The sequence below is a fragment of the Acinonyx jubatus genome, chromosome B4 (assembly GCF_027475565.1).
Source record: "Acinonyx jubatus isolate Ajub_Pintada_27869175 chromosome B4, VMU_Ajub_asm_v1.0, whole genome shotgun sequence".
Taxonomy (NCBI): domain Eukaryota; kingdom Metazoa; phylum Chordata; class Mammalia; order Carnivora; family Felidae; genus Acinonyx; species Acinonyx jubatus.
The window spans coordinates 59,087,854-59,105,165 of record NC_069387.1 but is presented as its reverse complement, the minus strand read 5'-3'; the positions used below and the strand labels follow the sequence as shown (position 1 = coordinate 59,105,165).

The window sequence follows — 17,312 nt, the reverse complement described above, 5'->3', positions numbered from 1 at the left end:
CTTCAAGAGTCTAATTGAGGACAGCAATGAAGAGAAGTACGAGCATCGCGTCTATTAAGCAGGGTTAAGAGAGAAACTCTTTCATTTATCCAGCAAATATTTATTGTGCCCCTACTTCATGCTAGACCTTCTCCTAGGGGATGGGGATTCAGCAGTGAACAAGGAAGTCACCAGAATACTTCCATTCTAATGAGGGAGACAGAAAAGTAGCAAACAAATATGTATGTCATCTAATTGTAGGAAGTGGCAAATGCTAAGAAGGCAAACAAAGCAGGGGAAGGACAGGCGTGTTAGCTCAGGTAGGCGGACAAGGAAATCCTCTCTGAGGAGTGACAGTTGAGGTGAGGCTTGAATGAAATGAGGAACTGGCCATATGCAACTCTGGGGGAAGAGTATTTCAGGAAGAAGACACAGCAAGTGCAAGGGCCTAGAGATAGAAATTAGCTTTGCGTGTTTGAAGAGTGGGAAGGACGCCACTGAGGTTAGGATACTGGGAGTAGTGGGAGGTGATGTTAGAGACATTAGCAGGCCCACATCATGAGAGCCATCCTGCAGTGTGAGCTGTGATTATAAAGTCATTGGAGGATTTTGGGGCACCTGGGTGACTCAGTCAGTTAAGCACCGGACTTTGGCTCAGGTCATGATCTTGTGGTATGTGAGTTCAAGCCCCATGTCAGGCTCTGTGCTGACAGCTCTGAGCCTGGAACCTGTTTCAGATTCTGTGGCTTTCTCTCTCTCTGCCCCTCCCCCCCCCCCCATGCTCTGTCTCTATCTCTCAAAAATGAATAAACATTAAACATTTTTTTAAAAAAGTCATTGGAGGATTTTGAGCAAGATAATGAAGTGTGCAGCACAATGAAGGAATACAGGAAAAAAAGATTTCATGGGCTAGAAGGTGTGATTAAAATGATGAAAACTATTAAGTATCAAGGCAAAGCATAGAAGAGAAAAGTGGAAGGTAATCTGCAATGCTAGGGAAAATAGGTGGTATAATAACTAATGTAATTGTAGCATACTATGGAGCTCCCATTGAAAAATATTTAACTCCACACAATAATACAAGTAATTTTTAAAGACTTTCAACTTTTAGGATGGGATTGGATGGGATTGGAGTAAGCATTAAACAGAGCAAGGAGAATAGCACCATGGTTATGAGCATGGCTTCTAGGAGTAGACTGCCTGAATTTGAATCCTGTCCTTAGCATTTGTTAACTGTGTGACCTTGGGAAGTTATTTAACCTCTCTGCTTTTCAGTTTCTTTACCTATAAAGTGGGGATACTAAAAAGTACCTACCTCATATGGCTGTGAGGCATAAATGAGTTGATGTTTGTAATGTAGATGGAACAGTGTTAGTACATGGTTGAGATTAAATTACTATTTCTTTGACTTATAAAGCATGGTATGATTAGAGGGCATTAGAAAGGTGCTCCATTCAAGTTCCTCTGTCCTACAGGTGTGAAATTCCATTATTGGAGATTTTGTTGAAGGCTTCACAATCTTTTAGAGCCCCTATGAAGTAAAAGTTCTTTTGCGAGGGATGATGTCCTAAATTCTCATCTGCTCCCAAGTTGTTTGAATTAATCAAATCCTTTCCAACCTTGATCCTTGTCTGAGCACATGGGCAGCATGGTGGGCAGCCTGAGATAGGGAGAGGGGCCCGTTTGCCAGGGCAGCCCACGGCTTCAAAAAGGGATATGAGAGGATAGTTCAAAAGGGAACTAACTAGAACCCCAAGACAAACAGCCTCCCAATTTGGCCAAGAACAGGACTTCAACCAACAGAGTCTTGGCTTCTATTTCCCCATGGCCAATCCTGTCAGTGTCACATTGACATATTTAAACCAGGACAGAGGAGAGAGTTCCAGGTCTGGCACAGGCTCAGGTTATTTACTGCCAGAATAAAAAGCCATGGGGCTGTCATGGAGTCAACCCCCCCAGGGACCTCTTTCTTCACATTTATTTTTGTCCAAGGCTCACTGGTCCCTACAGTGGACTTGATCCCAAAGGGTGGTCCCTGAACCAGGTCAGCCTTGAGGGCTTGGGAGGGGCTGTTTGTTCAGGCAGGAAACAGCTCACAGAAACCCTACCCGCCTTTGGGAGTGGTTGCCTTGGGAAACCTTTCAATCCCCTCCAACTGGGGCCTCTGGCTGGCTAAACTCTTCTATTATTTCCACAAAAAACAGTGCCTGAGTTTGAGTGGAAAGAACATCTGTGCAAGTTAGAACCTGCCCCTTTTCAAGATGAGAATTCCTTTTTTTTTTTCCAAACACTCTTTTTCTTAAATGTTTATTTATTGTTGGAGGGGAGAGAGATAGAGTCCGAGCGTGGGACGGGCAGAGAGAGAGGGAAACAAAGAATTCAGAGCCCCATGCGAACTCACAAGCCCTGAGATCATGATCTGAGCTGAAGTCTGATGCTCAACCCACTGACCACCCAGGCGCCCCTCAATATAAAATTTCTGATCCGTAGGCAGTCTGCTTTGGGAGTTGATGAAATCCAAAACTGGCATTTCCAGTAAACCCTTTCTGGCTTTTAGGTTTCACTTTGAGAGAGGCATGATACAGGAGGAAACTGTTGGCTTCAACAGTCACCATTTGTATTGGCATCCAAAGTATAGAAATCATAAAATCTTAAAGCTGGAAGAGACATATCACCTAGACCCCTAATTCTTTTTATACACAAGGAAGCTGAGAGATGAAGTAACTAAGTGCAACTGAGATTAAGCTCAGGGGTATTGACTTCCAGGATGGAAATTCAATTCATCAGACACCATTCGTCACCTGGAGAGGACTGGGGAGAGACTACCTGAGGCTTGCTGGAAACATTTTATTTTCTTTGTATAGTATAATTATTACCTACAAACATGCAAAAACAATTTCAAACGCTATAAAATTTTTAATAGTTCTTAAATGGTTTAAAACTTTTTAAGGACAGCAAAAATGTACAGTTACCTATATCTCACAGACCCCTGTAACCGTGGCAGGCCCACTGAGAGACGCTGCAAATCAACTCTCTTTAGGACCTAGTAAAGCCCTCCAAAGTGGAATCTAAGTAATGGAAATAAAGAAGTAGTAGATCTCTCCCTTGCAGCCCCACTCCCACTCAGGTTTAGATGTGGCCAGGTTTAGATGACTGGTTATTTGTGAATGCAAATATGTGTGAATTTGTGAATGCTTCTTTGTCTGTGTAACTTGTTGGGTTTTGATCGAAATTGAATTAAATCTATAGATCAAGTTGGGATGAACTGAATCTTGATAAGATTGGGCCTTCCTATCCATGAATATGGAATGTTTTTCCATTTATTTAGTTCTTCTTTGATTGATTTCATCAGAGTTTTGAGGTTTTCTTCATATAGGTCTTGTATATATTTTATTAGGTTTATACCTAAGTATTCAGTACAGCCCTAGGTCACACATTAATTGACTCAGGAAATTCAGCTGACCACTAGTGACTTTGGTATATTAACCATGTATCCTGCAACCTTGCTCTAGTAGCTTATGAGTTCCACAGGTATCTTTCATCTATTCTTTCAGGTTTTCTACATAGACAACTTTTGTTCTTTTTAAGTTTTGTTATACCTGTGTTTTATTTTAGTTACTTCCACTGGAACAGCAGAGTTGAGGGAAGGAATTTCTGGGCAGATACAATTTCCCCTCTGATTCCCCATACTGAAGTGAGCAGAGCTGGAACTCAGCTCAAGTTTGTGGTTAGGTCAAAGCACTTGGAATGATGGTGAAAGGATGAGATAGAGGGTGAATAAAGTAATTACTTCACCAATTTTTCAGATCTTTTGCCTGATTTTTGGCTCCCTCCCCTGCCCCCACCACCACAGCAGTGCTTCCTTTACCCAAACAGCCATGGATGGCTGGAGATGCCTTCTCATTCTCAGAGCTGGTACAATGCTTCCAAAATTTAAAATGTGTAACTGGCTTGTCCTTGAGTTTGTCCTTTTGCAACACTGGCTACCCAACTGCTCTCCAGAAATATAGAAAGATGTCTTTTCAATGGAGCAATCTAGGAACTTACAAAATAAAATAAAATAAAATAAAATAAAAGATACCTTTGCTGCTATATCCTATCCTTCACTCTCAACCTCCCAGAAGACCTGGGTAAAGTCAAGTGGCCCCTACAAGCAAATATTCTATAAATGTGTGTTCAACATTGATTTGGTCAGGATATGGATAAACTTATTATTTTAATCAATGAAAAGTAGGGTTAAAAACATTTGCTTGCTAATTCACTTCTACTGACCAGCAGGAAATGTTCTAAAAGCATTCAACAATTAGTTCCTGTTTTTCTGAAGTTCTCTTCTTTCTCCAGTTTTGTTCATTTGTAATTCTATGAACCAGAAACCGTTTTCGGAGGTATATGAAAGGGTGAGTAAAACAAACCACTTGCTGTTTCTCACGAAACAGCACTAGGCCACACATTAATTGATTCAGGAATTTCAGCTGACCACTAGTGAACATGTATATCTCAAAAGTATGCAAATTAAGTGGACTGCTGTTAATAGAGTATTGTTTTCATTTCCTTTTGAGGGCAGTGCCTACTCCAGTGAGACTGGAACCAATTTGCATTTCCTTAACTATATAAGCAATTGATACGAGAACCAGAATTAGGCACAGCTTTCCAAGTCATTCCAGTGAAACGTTGGAGTCGATTTGTCTTTGCCAGTGTTATTTTAGCAGCCTTTTAAAATCATATTTCCCCAATCCACCTCCTCCCACAGCTGCTCACCAGCCTGCCTCTTTAATTGGCTCCCAAACATCGGTCCCACCTAGTTCAGTCACTGAGTTTCTTTCTAAAATACTCTTCCTTGGCTCACTAACTTGAAGGTGACAACTTACTCCTGAATAATTTAGCTCCTTTCTTGAACTGCCTCCTAAGACCTCTCTTAACTTTCACTTCTAAAGATGGGAGGAAAGTAAAGGTGTTAGAGACTCACTATATAATTGGCTAAGGAGTACATAAAGCTTTTTACCCCCTCCCTGACAGCAAGGGCTTTTACTCAGCCTGACACAGGGCATAATATAACCCTTGTCTGATCTATATTCATCACATTCCTGCCTTTACTCACACCCGAGCATGATTTGTCTGCAATGCTTTTTTAATCAGGAGGGGATGAGGGTATGGAAAGAAGAGATAAGATTGATTCTTATCAGTAATTCTACGCTGGCAAGTTGCAGCAATATCAACTACACTTCAATTCAAAATTCCATATTCCACAAGTCTATTTGGCAATATTGCTCTGGGAAATAATTTGGAAATATGTATCAAAACCTTAAGGATATCTACATTAGTCAAGTCTTGGTTGCCTAAAGTCAGAAAGCCAGTTCAAATTATTTTAAGCAAAAAGAGGACTATATTAGGCCAAGTAATTGGAAAAGTCTAGGGCAATCAGAAACTGAAATGATGTCATCAGAAATCTCCCTTCTGTCTCCATCTCTCAGCTCCGCTTTTTCCTATGTTGGTATCATTGTGGCATAGATGGCCCTTGTCAGTTCCAACCTTAAACAGTCCTTGGTGTCCATAATTTTGGAAGAAAAGAGATGTTTTTATCCAAACATCATTATCAGACTTAGAAAAATTCCCTCCTACTGGTCCTGCTTGGGTCGTATGCCCACTCCTGGACCAGTCACTGTGTTTGAGGTGATAGGAAACAGGACACTGTGATCAATCCCAACCATGTGACAAAAAGTTCTACCAGGTGAGAGCAAAAGCAATTCCTGAAAGGAAATGGATAAATAGTAGAATAGGAGGTCAGTTCTGTCAACTTAAAAAAAAAAGAAGAAGAAGGAATTCTGAGCAGGCAGAAACAAGGGGTATCTATATTCAATGTTCATCCTCTTCCATATATTTATCCTTAGGAAATAACCAGGGGTGTGAGAGAGTGACAAGGTTATTCAGCACAAAATTATTTATAATAATGTAAAATCAGAAAGAAATGAAACACTCAATAATAACAGATTAGCTGAATAAATTATGTTACCTGTGTTCAATGGAGCACCTTGCAGCCTTTGAAAAGTGTGCTGTAGAAGAAACTTAATGACACGAAAAAATGTTCATGGTATGTTGCTAAGCATAACGGAGTGCAGAGCGTGGTCCCAATTCACATGCATTTTTATACATATACACATTTTGTCGGTGTAAAATATAATGTATAAATATTATGAAAGATTGAAAGAATATATAATGTTGATTTCTTCTAGCTGGTGTAATTAGGAGCAATTTTAATCATCCTGGTGCTTTTCTCTATTTTCTATAGTAAATATATATTTTTAATTAAAAACATTATCAAAAAACTTTTAATTACTATCAATTTAAAACTGATCATGCTGTTTTTCTCTGTGAAAGAAGGAGCTGAAATGGAGATCCTAATTACTGGTAAACAGCGAACTTTGGTTAGACTTCAAGGAAACTAATTAGGAGAATAAATTATTCGCCAGTTTTCCAAGATTAGCTACGACCCAGATATATTCTCTATTATGTCACATTTCCACATTTTGAGGCTTTACTTGTATGCACATGTCTGTCTTTTAGAATTAATCAAACAGCTAGATCCATGCCCAAGCACAGGCCCAGATATCTGAACAGAGAGAGACTCAGGATATCCTTTCTGAGCTTCATAAGTACTCTTCATTGTATCTGGAGAATGTGAAACATATTTCCTGCTGCAAGGGACAAGGAATTTTTCTTGATAGCATTAGAAATATTCAGATTAGAGGAAGCAACTTCAGCAAAGCAGAGAGATAAAACATCCTAAAGGAAAAAATCTATAACTCCTAAATTGCTTACCCCACTTGTTTCAGTTTTCCCTGGAGAATTCCTTTTTTGAATGAGACTTTGCATCATCCAAAGAGCCTCTGCATTATTCGGCCTCAAAAGGGAGGATTGAATAATTGGTCTCTCCCCAGTTTACCAATTAAAAATATCAATGAGCCAAATCTTTAAAAGCCTAAAGGAAAAACAAAACAAAAAAAAATTATGCCAGTGACTTTACAAAAGTACAAAATTAGGAGAGGAGACAAACAGCAACACTTATGCACATTTATTTGTATCATTACCTGTGCTCACCATTTCACCTCTAAGCTAGTCCCATTTCTTTTGGAATTACCCAACATGAGAGGCAGTTTGATGCCATGGGAAGATGAGCTACAGATGCTCTCCAATGAGGATGACATTTCTGTTTCTGGACACCCTTCCACCATGGCACACAACTACTCATGGAAGTTTGTTCAATAATCTGCTTTTATCTGACAAGACTGTTCATGTCTCCTGAGTAGAAAACTTGAAGCATATCAGACACAACAATGACCTACATGATATCCTCTATTCTTCCCTAATGACGGAACTCCAAGTATCTTTGGGAAAGCAGCGTGCCCAGATTAAAACTTTCATTTTCCAGCGTGGCAAATGTAGAGATGTGCCACCCAGATCCCCTTGCTTTAAGAAAGGAGTTGCTACCCACTTCAAGGAGTATGAGAGTCTCAAAATTAGCTGACTCATTTTTTTAGCTCCTGGCAAATTTCAAGCTGAGATCATGCTCTCCTGGAGGCAGCTCCTAGCCAATGACTAAATAAGATGGTAATATAAAGGCCTAACCATTTCTACCCAACACAGGACTTCCCTAATGGCAATCTTTGTCCTGGGGCTGCACATTGGGCTGGCAGAGATTTGTCAGGTCTGCATTAGGGAATGATGGCCCTCCTGACCAGTTTGGTGTCCTGCTTCTTTCACAAGTGTTACTCCCTATTAAACCTTTTACATTCCTAACTCCACCCAGCATCTGCTTCCTAAAGAACACAACAGGTGATACCAGTTTCCTGGTGGCATTGGGTGGCCATATGGCCAGTGAAATGTAAGTGGAAGTTGTTAGGTTGGACTCTAGAGAAGCTCTTTAATCAGAAGCAGTCTCAGCTGATATGGACCTTTTGCTCTCTGCATTTTCTCTTCCTTTTCCTTGGGATACAGATGCACTGTGAAGGGTGGAGCAGCCATCTTGTGAGAATGCAGTAACAAACACAAGGTCTAAAATGGCACGCTAAGGGTGCCAGAGTCCATCTCGTGAAGAAATCACACCTGCTTTAGACTGCCTACCTCTAGGTTTCTTATTTTGCACAACAAATATCACTTCTACCTGTTTGACCCTTGATATGTTGGGTTTTACAGTGGAATGCAAATTTAACTAATTCATAGGACATAGGAAAACGTTCTTGGGGTTAATCATGTTGTTAAATAAACCCAGCAGGTTAAAGAGCAATGTGCAGAGCATGTTTTCAATTATTTATTCATGTGTGTATGTGCATATGTACATACATATGTGTATCTTTTATATATGCATTTACATATATGTATTATACATAATTTATCTATATAAAGCTAAAAGATGTGTTTAAGAAAAAAAGGAGGATGATGATACCCACCTGCCCTGCCAAATGGACGAAGTCAACCTCCTTCAGGAAAGGGATTGGGAGTGACATCTTGTTCACACCCCTCTCTTTCTTCATAACCATCTGACTTAAGAGGAATAAAACAATCAGCATGTGAAATATTTTCTTGTGCAAGACAAAAAGCAAATGTTTGTCAGTTGTCTAAAACACATATTGATTTTCCCAGGAAACTGCAGAGCCAAATACTGCAAATAATTCAAGCTGATCATTTCTTTTCCCAGTAGAGTACAAGAATTTCAAATTCCCACCTTGTCATCGTCTGGGAGTTCCCAAAGAGAAGGCAAGAAATCCAATCTTTACATTTCTGAATAAGGAAAACCAGGTATCTACCCATGTTTGGGGTTTTGAACCAGAAATCAGAAAATCTGAATTGCGCACATAGAATACTGAAAAACTTTTATCTGTAAGGGCAGCAATGTGACTTGTTCTACTTCCTTCACAGGAAGTTGTGAGAATCAAATGAGATAATTACTATAATATGCTACACAAATAAAAATTAATAATAATAGTAACAACAAGAACAGCAACTAAGGCTCTCTGCATGCCAGGCACTTGTACATTTTAACTCATTCAATCCTTGCAACCATTCAAGGATACCATGTGATGTGATTATGTGGCCCACAACATTGGGCCCCCAAATATCCTGAGGTCAATTCTCCCTGATGTATGCATTTTAGGGGTGGCCATACATATATTTAACAAATATGCTTTATTAGTATATTTTCATGTTAACGAATACAGGAAGTGTGTTTAATCATGATCTAGTTGAACGTTGAGTTTCTTCTATATCTTTGTGCTTCTAATTATTTTTAAGAAAAGAAGAAAGAAGACACAGGAGTAAGGAAAACTGTTGAACAGGCAAAGGTTTTCATTCCCCCTTTCCTTGTGTGTTTGCCTTAATCTCAGGAAGAGAGAAACTCTACTACATTTCCATCCTCTCTCTATTTGCCCTTTCTTGGTTCTTCTTCATAGGAGTAACTGAAATGACTGGTCAGAGTTGGGGACGGCCATTGATGCACTTTCACTGGCAAGCTAGACTGGTGTTGAAGACTCCTTGTCCTCCTACTCTGAGCCCAAGTCCAACAGATTCTACTTCCTGTAGGGGCAGCAAGCACATTTGGGCAGGGCCCAGAGCCAATATTTTAAAAAAGAGGCTTGTGGTCCTTGCCTTTTGTTTACTATTTGGATAAGTGGACTCAAGGTCTGTTCTGAAGGTCCTGCCTATGTCCTCACAATTGCATGCCTGAATATGCAGGCACAGAGGTCTATTAATCAGTGTGCAAAGTAGGAATCCCCAGTGCAGCCAGACTCCAAATGCAGTCTCTAACACCGCCATTTATCTCAGGCTTGCATTAAGGCAGGGTTTGTGGCTACTGCCTAGATTGAGAGAGTGGTGCACATCCTGTTTATTTGCCTAGTGATCTTTTCATGTATGTTCCTAGAAGACAAGAGGGTTAGTGGCACCCTAATCTTCTGAAAGAAATCCAAATTGTAACTTAAGAAATTTATCTCCTCTGACCATATATTCTTCCTATCTCCGGGTTGTGGCATAGGGTTTGACCAAAAATAATGGCTTAAAAAAATGCCTGTTGGGTGAATGAATAAAGTATGCTAAAAAAAAAAAAAAAAAAAAAAAAAGAAAGAAAGAAAAGAAAAGAAAAGAAAAGAAAAGAAAAGAAAAGAAAAAGTGGAGTTTGAAAGAAAATTTGGAAAGGAGAAGAGGTTTCCAGAAAGATGAGAAGGTAAACTTAGCTTAGACCAAACGAGGAAGGATATAGACTTTCATAGAACCAAGCCAAAGTACTCAGAACTAAAACATACCACTTTGGAGCTAACAGTAGGGCCAGAGTCAGAACACAAGGGCAGAAGTACTCAGGCAGGAACAGAGGTAACAGTTAGGTATTGACAGGTACCTCTATGTGCTCTATGACACATCTGGCTCCCAGCAGTTAACACATCTTGGGAACTTCAAGCAAGATATCTGTCAATATCATGTATTTTACATGTTAAAGGGAAACAACTAGCATATGACAGTTAACTTCCTCTTGAACAATAGATGAAAGTCATAAAGGAGATGATATGGGCAGTCCCCCACTTTAAAATATTGTTTAATTAATTACTTGCCAATAATTATTAATAAATAAATAAAATAATTATTAATTATTAATAATTGTTAAAATAATTAATTAAAAGTATTGTTTAATGAATTAATTGCTCATCAAAATAATGCATTGCAGTTAAAACAGTCAAATAGCAATGGGCCGCCTGGGTGGCTCAGTAGGTTAAGTGTCCAACTTCAGCTCAGGTCATGATCTCAGAGATCTTGAGTTCGAGCCCCACATCAGGCTCTGTGCTGACAGCTCAGAGCCTGGACTCTGCTTCAGATTCTGTGTCTCTCTCTCTCTCTCAAAAATAAACATTAAAAAAATTTATAAATAAAAAAAACAATCAAATAGTGAAAAAAGGCTTGTAATAAAAAACAGCAGTTCCTGTTTCACCATTCACCAATTCTGATATCTGTCATGATAGGCAACTTTTAGCTGTTTCTTTGGGCATATTTCTTTTTTTTCCCCCTTTGGGCATATTTCGAAATAATATTCCTACACTGCTATTTCTTGATTACGAATTTTCGAAATCTATCCACTTCTTCTTATGGAGAATAAAGCTCTAACCCTACTTTCACTATTCTCATTCATTCAACAGAGTTAGGTCACATCGGGGGTAAATCAACATTATTATTATAACTATGTAATCGTTTACTGTTGAGATAAGTCGTGTGTTTTTTTTTTAATTTTACATCTTTTTTTTTTTTAGAGTTCACCACTGCCTCTTTTTTTTCTTAATTTCCAATGTTCATAATCCTTAATTTTTTCTATCAATCTGCTGTACTTGCAGCAATAGCTTTTCCAAATGCCAGACACATCACTTATTCAATCAAATCCCTTTTTTCCCTGAAGCGCTCCACTCTGCTCTCCCATTCCCAGGCGCCAATCTTTTTCTTAAATATTTATGTATTTGGAAAGACAGAGAGGGAGTGGGGGAAGGGCAGAGAGAGAGAGTGAGAGAGAGAATCCCAAACAAGCTCCGCACTGTCAGCACAGAGCACCACACTGAATCTCATGAACTGTGAGATCATGACCTGAGCAGAAATCAAGAGTCCGATTTCGGCTTCACTGACTGAGCCACCCAGATGCCCTTCCCCTGCTCTAATCTCAACTGCTCTTTAGGCACAGATTGACTAATTTTGTCATTTTCTTATAATGGATCCTCTTTTTTCGTAGAGGATGCATTTCTCAGTTGTATCAAGTGAATGGGTTTATACTTTTTACAAGTATTAGCACTAGTATTTTTTTTGACTCATTTTTATGAAACAATAAGGACCAGATGCAATTAAAGCGTTCTAAAAAGAATACAAACTACTGTTTAACAGAAATAATAGAGCCATCCAATAATCCAGCAGGTAGTACCAGCATGAAAATCCTTCACTCCTTGGGAGTAGTTGCTGTATGGAAAGTCAAGTGTTACGGGGCAATCCATAAAAAGTATGGTTGTATTAAGGAATCTGTGAACTCTGGATAAGCTAGTCACTTGGTATTTCTTCAAACCAATATCTTAAAGATATTTCCTTAACTGTGTGTGTGTGTGTGTGTGTGTGTGTGTGTGTGTGTGCGCGCGCGCGCGCGCGCGCGTGCGCACACGCATGAAGGATAAACTAATTTTCTGCAAATTGACATTTATATTTTTTCTTCATGTCTGTAACCCTTATGCCAGCAGAATATTCATCTTCTTTAAGTTTCCTCAAAACAAAACTCCATTTAAAAATAAGGTAGGGATACCTGACTGGGCTCAGTCAGTTAAGTGTTGGACTCTTGATTTTGGCTCAGGTCATGATCTCACAGTCCACGAGTTTGAGTCCCGCGTTGGGCTCTGTGCTGACAGCTCAGAGCCTGCAGCCTGCTTTGAATTCTGTGTCTCCCACTCTGCACCTCCCCCGCTTGTGCTCGGTCTCAAAAATAAATAAATAAACACTGAAAAAAAACAAATAAAAATGAAAATAAAGTAAGTGATTCAAGTAGACATTTTTCTGAAAATTCCACTGGGGAATAGTGCATAGCTTTTCACAAAAAGGGAAAAGAAGGAAGAGAGTCCTTTAGCTGTGCTCTTCTTTTAAATCTCTGTATTTGGCTTGAAAACCCCTCTTCCTCCCTGCAGCAGCAAGCCTTCCTGAGGATGATCCCTACCTTCTTGGAGCTTCCCTCTTCTCTCCTAAACTCTCTTAGGCCAAGCACTTGCACTCTGCCCAGCTCTTGTAGCAAACTTGCACAACAACCGTTTGTTTCTACTTATTTCTGTCTTGCTGTGTGCCAAAGGCTCCAAGATTGATCCTCTAGTTCATTGAGATCCACTTTCCTTAGAAGTCAGTGAAGGATTATTAATAATCAATTAAGTTTTCCTCTTACATGTTCAAATTCAAACTAACAGATTTCTTATATGCACTAAAATTAGAATTTGGACTGATTTCAATTTCTCCACTTATATAAGGAGATGCACATCAAAATCTAGGTTTACCAGCACCACATTTCCAGATTGGGGTGGGGGGGCACGTTTTATGCCACTTACAGATCTATGCCTGGGTAAGCTGACTGACTAACCCTGTGAGACGGTTAGTTGAAAGCAGAACAAGTGGGGTGCCTGGGTGGCTCGGTTGAACGTCCAACTCCTGATTTTGGCTCAGGTCATGATCCCAGGGTGTGGGTTGAGCTCTGTGTTAGGCTGTGTGCTGAGTGTGGAGTCTGCTTGAGATTCTCTCTCTGTCACCCTCTCTCTCTCTTCCCCCTCCTCCTCCCAAGCTTGAACTCTCTCTCTCTGTCTCAAAAAAAAAAAAAAAAAAAAAAAAAAAGTGGAATAAGTGAAATCAAGGACCACCACGGAGTCTTCCGAAGAAAGGCAAGTCAAAGAAAACGCCACAGGGGGTGGAGGGAGGGACTGGCAGGTAGAAGGCAGCATAGTATCCAGTGTTTGGTTTTTCTGGACTGTGAAGGACAACTGTTGGACTTTCAGGCTAGAGGAGTTGGCAGAGACTAAATTATGGAGGGTTCTGGAGCCAAACTGAGGAGTTTTAGGATTTCATCAATAAAGCAACAGCAATGGATTCCAGTGGGAAGTCTTACACTTATCTTGGTAGATAGAAAATAGAAGGAAATGTGAAAAAGGAAGAAAGAAAAACAGAAGAGGAATGAATGAAAGAAAAAAATAAGAGAATCCTAAGAGTCTGAAGAAGTCTTGACATTTCTTTAGTCCCACCTTCTGCTCAGTGCTGGAATCCTTTCTTCAAATCCTGTGCTGAAGGTTCCATATCTCAGAGTTATCTAGAATTTTTATTTTGAGGTCTTTGTAGATTCACCTGCAGTTGTAAGAAATAATATAGAGAGATTATGTATATTCTTCATGTAGTTGCCCCCAATTCGTATGATTACAGCACAAGGTCACAGCCAGAAAATTGTTTTTATACAATCCATCCACCTAATTCAGTTTTACCAGTTTTACACGTACTCATTTATGTGTTTATGTGTATTTAGTTCTTTGTAATTTTATCACATGTATAAACTTATATCTTCACTACCACTGTCAAGATACAAAGTAGCTTATCACTAGGATCCCTGATGCCTCCCTATTACAGCCACAGATATCTTCTTCCTTAATCCTGCCCTAACCCTTAGCAACCACTAATCTGTTCTATTTTTTAAATAATGTTATATAAATGGAAACATACAGTATGTAACATTTTGAAACTGGCCTTTTTCACTCAACATAATTCTTTGCTGATCCATTCAAGTTGTCGCATGTATCAATATTTTATTCTTTTTACTTAAAAAAAATTTTAAGTATAGTTGACACGCAGTGTTACATTAGTTTCCAGTGTACAACATAGTGATTTGACAAGCTTATATGTTATGCTAAGCTCACCACAAGTGTGGCTACCATCTGTCACCATACAACGCTGTTACAGTATGATTGACTATATTCCCTATGCTGTGCTTTTTATTCCTGTGACTTACTCATTCCATAACTGGAAGCCTGTACCTCCCACTCTCCCCTTCACCCATATTGCCCATCCCTCCACCCACCTCCCCTCTGGCAACCATCGGTTTGTTCTCTGTATTTATAGATCTGATTCTGCTTTTTGTTTATTCATTTGTTTTTTTAGATTCCACATATGAGTGAAATCACATGGTGTTCGTCTTTCTCTGCCTGACTTACTTCACTTAGAATAATACCCTCTAGGTCCATCCATGTTGTCGCAAGTGGCACAATCTCCTTCTCTATATGGCTATGTAATACTCCATATATATATATACATACACATCTTCCTTTCCCATTCATCTCTCATTGGACACTTAAGTTGCTTCCATGTCTTGGCTATTATAAATAATGTTGCAATAAACATGCATAAGCATGTATCTTTTCTAATTAGTGTTTTTGTTTTCTTTGGGTAGATAACCTGATAGTGAAATTATTGGATTGTATGGTATTTCTATTTCTTTATTTTTTAAGGAAACTCCATACTGTCTTCCACAGTAGCTGTACCAATTTACATTCCCACTAACAGTGCACGAGAGTCCCGTTTTCTACATATTCTCACCAACACTTGTTATTTCTTATCTTTTTGTTTCTAGCTATTCTGACAGAGGTAAGGTGATATCTTATTGTGGTTTTGATTTGCATTTCCCTGGTAATTAGAGGTGTTGAGCATCTTTTCATCTGTCTGTTGGCCATCTGTATGTCTTTTTTGGAAAAGTGTCTATTCAGGTCCTTTACCCATTTCTTAACCTATTTGTGTGTGTGTGTGTGTGTGTGTGTGTGTGTGTGTGTGTGTGTGTTGAACTGTGTAAGTTCTTTACATATTTTGGATATTAACCTCGAATTGGATATGTCACTTGCAAATATCTTTTGTAAGTTGCCTTTTTGTTTTGTTGATGTTTTCCTTTGCTGTGCAATGGCTTTTTATTTTGATGTATTCTCAAACATTTATTTTTGCTTTTTTCCCCTTACCTTAGGAGACACATCTAGAAAAATGCTGCTACAGCCAACATCAGAGAAATTACTGCTTATGTTTCTTCTAGGATTTTTATGGTTTCAGGTCTGACGTTTAGGTCTTTAAACCATCTTGAGTTTATTTTTGTGCATGGTGTTAGAAAGTGGTCCAGTAATCGCTTCTCGGCCTTTTGGCTAAGATCAAGTGTAGAAAGTGGTCCAGTTTTCCCAGCACCATTTGTTGAAGAGACTGTCTTTTCCCCATTATACATCCTTGCCTCATTTATCATAGATTAATTGACCTTATACGCATGGCTTTATTTCTGGGCTCTCTGTTCTGTTACATTTATCTATGTGTCTGTTTTTGTGCCAGTACCATGATGTTTTGATTACCATGGCTTTGTAGTACATCTTGAAATCTGGAATTGTGATACCTCCAGCTTTGTTTTTCTTTACCAAGATTCCTTTGGCTATTCAGGGTCTTTTGTGGTTCCAAAGAAATTTTAGTATTATTTGCTCTAGCTTTATGAAAAATACTGTTGGTATTTTGATACGTAATGCATTGAATCTGTAGATTGCTTTAGGTAGTATGGACATTTTAACAATATTTGTTCTTCCAACCCATGAGCCTGGAATATCTTTCCATTTAAGATTTCATTTTTTTTATGGCTTAGTAGCATTCCATGGTATGAATATACCACAGTTTATTACAAATGAACTACTATTTGAATATTTGTGTACAGGCTTTGTGTGAATATAAATTTTTGTTTCTTTGGGGTAAATGCTCAGTGGTGCAATTGTTGGATCATGTGGTAGTAATAGATCTCAATTTTCAAGGAACTGGCAAACGGTTTTCCAGAATGGCTCCACCATTCTACATTCCCACTAGATTCAGTTTTGGAACACAGATTTTAAAAAATAAAACAGAATGTTAAAACTATAATTTTAAAATGTATTTTAAAAAATAAAAGAAAAAAGCTTAGAGACAAACCTAGGATAGTCTGTTTTCGATATCATCTCTTTGCTCTTTCATAATAAAGAGAAGCCTAGATTCACATTTTCCAGGATCCTCTTCCCCATGTAGTTCCAGGTCTGTCAGTGAGAAGCACTGCAGTGAGATGTAGACAGTGGAAGAGAAGGTAAAGTTATCACTCTTTGGAGGCCACCACAGGCAGGTATGTGAGCTGATGGTGGATCCACAGTTCTCAGCAGTCTCCAGATGCACCTCAAGGAACTACCTGCTTCAGAAATGTTGGCTGCCAAGACCACCTTGATGGTGCTGCAGCTGTGACGGTTTGTGCGCGCTTCCCTTATGGTCTTGACTTTAAAAGCAGGTTTTAGGTGAAGGGCGCCTGGGTGGCTCAGTCAGTTAAGCGTCCAACTTTGGCTCAGGTCATGATCTCACAGTTCATGAGTTTGAGCCCCACATCAGGTTCTGTGCCTGGAGCCTGCTTCGGATTCTGTGTCTCCCTCTCTCTCTGCCCCTCCCCTGCTCACAGTCTGTCTCTTTCCCTCAAAAATAAAATTTAAAAAAATGAAAAAAACAAAAGTGGATTTCAGGTGAGCCTTGGAGGACTACCCACTTTGGGCTGCAGGCTGCAGTCATTGGCGAGAGCGTCCTTTACTGTGCTGGCCCTTCCAAAGTCTGTAGGTCTCTAGCTCCCGGTATTAAAACCCTCCACACTTGGAGCACACGCATGGTATCAATTTTCCAACTGTTGTATAGGGCTAGCTCCTTTTTATTTGCCAAGAGTTTTTAAAACTTTAAAGATTAACAATAATTTCTTACTATTGCCCTCATTTCAGGAGGATGGATATACTCAAAAT

The 17,312-nt window shown here is 39.3% G+C and overlaps 1 long non-coding RNA gene across 6 annotated transcripts in view; it reads right to left on the bottom strand.

Moving 5' to 3' along the window:
- The window catches only part of LOC106968818 (uncharacterized), an 89,046-nt gene that overhangs the window by 18,220 nt on the left and 53,514 nt on the right, over nucleotides 1-17,312 (bottom strand). For 3 of the 6 annotated variants that reach the window (XR_003413017.2, XR_008300187.1, XR_008300184.1), the window contains exons 3-6: nucleotides 16,477-16,593; nucleotides 13,755-13,854; nucleotides 8,424-8,513; nucleotides 6,796-6,955 (exon numbers count right to left, since the gene is read on the bottom strand). This is a non-coding gene — a long non-coding RNA (uncharacterized LOC106968818). Of the gene's footprint in view, nucleotides 1-6,795; nucleotides 6,956-8,423; nucleotides 8,518-13,754; nucleotides 13,855-16,476; nucleotides 16,594-17,312 lie in introns of all 6 variants that reach the window. The other 3 variants (XR_008300188.1, XR_008300185.1, XR_008300186.1) reach the window with 2 other exon arrangements.